The sequence below is a fragment of the Haplochromis burtoni genome, unplaced genomic scaffold (assembly GCF_018398535.1).
Source record: "Haplochromis burtoni strain Fernald_Lab_line unplaced genomic scaffold, NCSU_Asbu1 Contig_72, whole genome shotgun sequence".
Classification (NCBI taxonomy): domain Eukaryota; kingdom Metazoa; phylum Chordata; class Actinopteri; order Cichliformes; family Cichlidae; genus Haplochromis; species Haplochromis burtoni.
The window spans coordinates 789,564-794,640 of record NW_024582433.1 but is presented as its reverse complement, the minus strand read 5'-3'; positions in this window follow the sequence as shown (position 1 = coordinate 794,640).

The following is a 5,077-nucleotide window of genomic DNA, read 5'->3' as shown; positions in this document are numbered from 1 at the left end:
TGACGATTTGTCACCTAGCGTAAAATGTTACGCTTTGGGAGTGAGAACGGGTTGCGATAGAAACTATGGCCCGTACCAGAGGGAAAGAGTTAGAACATAATCTGATACTGATACTTATTTATCTGCAATTTCACAATAACTGTTAATATGAAAAAAGTACCCTATGATGAATCAACATAGCATAAAAATGTCTTGTGATTCTAGTATTAGATTCAAAGTACCGGTAAACAAGAGTCTTCCAAAAGAAGAAACAAGTTGACTTTGTGCTCCCTGCAGAGTTCAAACTCATGCTCTTGTATCCCACACTTCTTCTCCCATCAGTTTTGCGTTCTTCTTCTTCTTCTTCTTCTTTTTCTTCTTCACAGCATTTAGGTGTCTTTACCACCCCCTCGTGGAAAGAATGATTACCGTATTATTTTCCAAATTACCTTTGATTATTTTAAAAAAAACTATATATTATTTTTTAAAAAGTGCCCTGTGCTATATGACCCCTTAACACCAACGTTGTTTTTAACTTGCAACATTTTCTTACTTGTTCTGCTTTCTGTTGCTTTGACTCTGCGACCTGTCTTTGTGCTGCATACAGAGTGTTTCTATTATCTATGTGCATATGTGCTGTGAATAACTGGAGTGCTTGTAAAATCGTCAGATTCTCCTTGTAGATTATCTCAGATTAAACTTTGATATGTATCTCATTTATATAGCACGTTCACAATAGTCATCTCAGTGTACTTTATACTGGCATATAAAGACTCTACACCAGGGATGTCAAACTCATTTTACATCATGGGCCACATACAGCCCACTTTGACCTTAAGTGGGCCAGACCAGTGAAATGCCCCTTTCTGCCAGTGTAAAGAAGTTTAACTACACATTAAATCCTTTAATTATCTTCATATAAGAAAGAGGTTCTATTTCAGCAGCTCGTCTCAGTTTTTCTATATGATGAAGAAGAAGAAGTCTGACAGCACAACTCTTTGGGACTAAATTGTAGGTAAGAAATGTGTAAAAGTGTGAAAAAGTAGCTCACTGTGCTCTAATAATAAAAGAAAGTTTTTGCTTAGCTTTTCCTTTTTTTTTAATTCTTTTCTTCCTTTTTTGTTTTTTGTTTTTTAAACTATATGGACCAGCTGTAAAAATAAATAATTAAAAATAAAAAATGAAGAAATTTCTAGTGAAAAAGGTGAAACTTTTCTCTCGTTTAAATGCTCATCTATTACTTTGATGTTGTATGAATTAGCAACCCAATATCACAGCAAGGCATATAATAGACATGCCGGTCCACCGTGTCCATTTCACACTTTGCCTCTAAAAAACGTGAAATGGACATGCATGCAAAAGTTGCAGTAAGTTGCAGTAACAGCAGAGGGAGATATTTTTTTTAAACCAACATGAAAATAAACACAGGGAAGCATTTAAACCGACACTTTTAACACATTTACATGTATATGCACATTTGCCACCTAGCTTAATGGTTTCTGATGATTAAGGACCCTGGAATGTATTACATACATTTTTTGCTTACTACCAACTTCATTGCTTTAAATATATTATCTCCACCCTGCTGTTACTGCAGTTTACTGCATGGAGTAATGCAACTTCTGCATACGTGTCCATTTCATGTTTTGGAGAGGCAAAGTGTGAAATGGACATCCTATGGGGATAGATTTGGTGCAATTGTCAGCCCAGTCACACTCAGAGTAAGAAACCTTAAACACAACACATGCATTTAATATGCAGCAGTGTTTCGGGGATTTTTTTTTTTCAATGGTATATTTTATCCCTCTTGTGGGCTTGAAAATAACTTACCAGTATTTCAGACCATTCTTGGACATACCAAGGGTTCAGACAGGCCAAAGGAAGTACCTAATGCACAACTTGTGCATTTGACAGTCATAATTTGTGCATTTGAACGTGTCAGAATTGAAGGTGCTTTGACCTCACTGAAGTGAGACGTGATGGCCAACAGACCTCCAGGTTTGTCAATGCGCCCGTGTTGGAGCAGACCACCCTACACGACTCCTATTCTCATTACCGCAGATTTGTAGGCAGTCAGATGACTGTGTCTGGTCCGTATTTGAATATATGTGTGTGTGTGTGTGTGTGTGTGTGTGTGTGTGTGTGTGTGTGTGTGTGTGTGTGTGTGTGTGTGTGTGACAAATATCTTGACAACTCAGATTCAAAGCAGTATAATGCACACCAGGTTTAAGGATGTAACTTTAGTCACAAGTTAATCTGAAGTTGCACTGTGCATATTTGCTTTGTTGCTATAAAACCTTAAAGCTTTTCTTTATTGCCCTTTTCTTTAATTTGGCGATCGTGGCTCAAGAGCTGGCAGTTTGTCTTGTAATCAGAAGGTTGCCTGTTTGAACAGTCTCGGTCCTTGTGTCCTTGGGCAAGACACTTCACCTACCGCCTACTGGTGATTGCCAGAGGGGCTGATGGCGCGATACGGCAGCCTCGCTTCTGTCAGTCTGCCCCAGGGCAGCTGTGGCTACAATTGTAGCTTGCCTCCACCCGTGTGTGTGTGAATGAATATTGGAATTGTACAGTGCTTTGAGGGTCCCAAAAAGCGCTATATAAATGCAATCCATTATTATTATTATTAATTTGTAAGTTCACAAGATCACACAGCCTATCAACAGTCTTCACTATGTTCTGATGCAACACTTTAAATGTAATTTGTATAACTATTCAGAATATTTTTATACTAACTACATGGATACGTACATATTTGATTAAAAATATGAGTTTCCTATGTGCGTGCTTCATTTTATTCACTTCCTAACACATTGTGTGGCCTATTGCTAACTATTGCTGCTAAATTAAATCATCAATTAAATTATGAAACTGCATACATTTAGTATTTTCTGTACTTAATCTTTACATTCAGGTCAATGCCCACCTTACTAGTGTATTCAACAAGGTGGTGAACACACTCTCCTCAGAGATTAATGACATAACAGCATCACACACTTTTTAAAAAAAATTTGGCTGCATGACCCATGATACAAATCTCTGGTTCCACCACATCCCAAGGGAGATCTACTGGATCGAGATCTGGAGACTGTGGAGGTTGTTTGAGTACAGGGAATTCATTATCATGTTCAAACAAACCAGTCTGAGAAGAGCTGAGGTTTGTGACATGGTGTATCATTCTGCTGGAAACACTCATATGAAGATGGGTACATCTGGTCATAAAAGTATGGACATGGTCAGCAACAGTATTCAGAAATCCATGTTTAAACATGGCCAAATGCTATTAAGGTCACCACAAGCAGGAGCCTGAACATCTAATACAAAGCAGGATCCACACTTTCATGTTGCTGATGCCAAATTCTGGTCCAAATATCCAAATGTCACAGCAGAAATTGAGATCCATCAGATCATGCAACGGGTTTTTTTTAATCGTCTAATATTCAATTTCATGAATTGATAAAAGCTACGTTTCCTGTTTTTAGCTGACAGCAGATGTGATCTTCCACTGCTGCAGATTTCAGTGTTGTGCAATCAGAGATGCTCTTCTGCGTATTTTGGTTGTCTAGCCATTCTCATCTGACCTCTAATGTCAACAAGATACTTCTGCCCACAGAACTGTTGCTCATCAAATAATTTTCTCCTTTTCAGAACAATCTTTGTGAGTTAATAAATTTCAGCATCAAAACCTATTATGGTGAACTCATAAAAGGATCACTAGGGGGCAGTAGAATACACGACATGAAGTATAGCCGCTACAGAGGCGCACATAAGATTACAGCCCAGCTACACGTGAAGATGAACTAGATCCAGATGTGCTGCAATCGATTTATTTCCAGTCACGTTAATCTAAATTATTCCAATATTCGATCTAACTGTCAATCCTTACCTGCTTTAATATATGTGTTCAATTTAAGAGAGGTTTCCAAAAGTAAAACTCACAGTCAGTATGGTTTTGAGTAAACATCCTCATAAAAAAAACATAAAATCTTAGCTCTCCTAGATCTGAATACAGTCTGCTGCACTGCTGCCCCCAGCGCTGTGCCTGTGGGGGGAGGAGGACGACGACTGTTGATCAGGAAGTTGGAATGTGGGTCCTTGTGTGTGATGTGATTGTTAGCAGAAATGTGTCAGCCCCAAGCTCACCGCCACCATCACACCACCACCAACCAGCACTCCTGTGCGCGCAGCTCCGCTCAGGTTGTAAAAGTAGAGCCCTGTACATGAACATGCATGCCTTCGCGCGCGCACACACACACGTATATATATATATACACAATATACCGCTCAGCCCAGCGTTGCCATGGAGGCTCGGATACCTTATCTTCGTTTCTTCTAGTGGAACAAGGGTAAACTCATTCACGAGGTCGACGGTGAGGAGGGGAGTGGATAACAAGACAGCCAAAAAAGACTCAGAGCGGGTGGCAGACCACAGGCCCATGTGTGGCTATGGAGGGTGAAACCATAGTGGATTAGGCTAGAGTTTGTAACTCTTCATCCTTATGCAAGAAACTGAAAGACATGGGAGGCTAGTGGTGGCTGAGTGAGGATGTGGACGTTACTCAGCAGCAAATGAGTCATCAGTCGGTGAAACTTAAGTCCGGTCACTCAAACAACGCAATCAGCAGTTCTGACACACATTTTGCTCTCATGAAGCTTTTCATCACGATGCTGCCACAAATTAGTACTTATAGTCTTTAAGGTTAGGTACTGATACTGCCTTGGCTCCCTGGCTTCGAACGAGGTTTTTCAAGGGTTTGGGTTTTAAAGGAGCAGTCGGAAAAAATATATACTCTCTTCTTTTATTATGAAGTAACAGTTTTCTCCTGTGATGCCGAAATTTCTGCCGAATAAACCAACAGCTGAGTGCGGAGGATTAATAAGAAGGTGTCATGATATTCAGTTGTTTGTGTTTGGTCATAAATTTGTCATAAAATCCATCCCATGCTTCTGTGAGGCCCGTTAAATCTGCAGATAGGGAAGAGGTGTGTAAACATAAGCACTAACATTCTAAATGAAGGTGAAATAGCGTGTGTGTGTGTGTGTGTGTGTGTGTGTGTGTGTGTGTGTGTGTGTGTGTGTGTGTGTGTGTGTGTGTGTG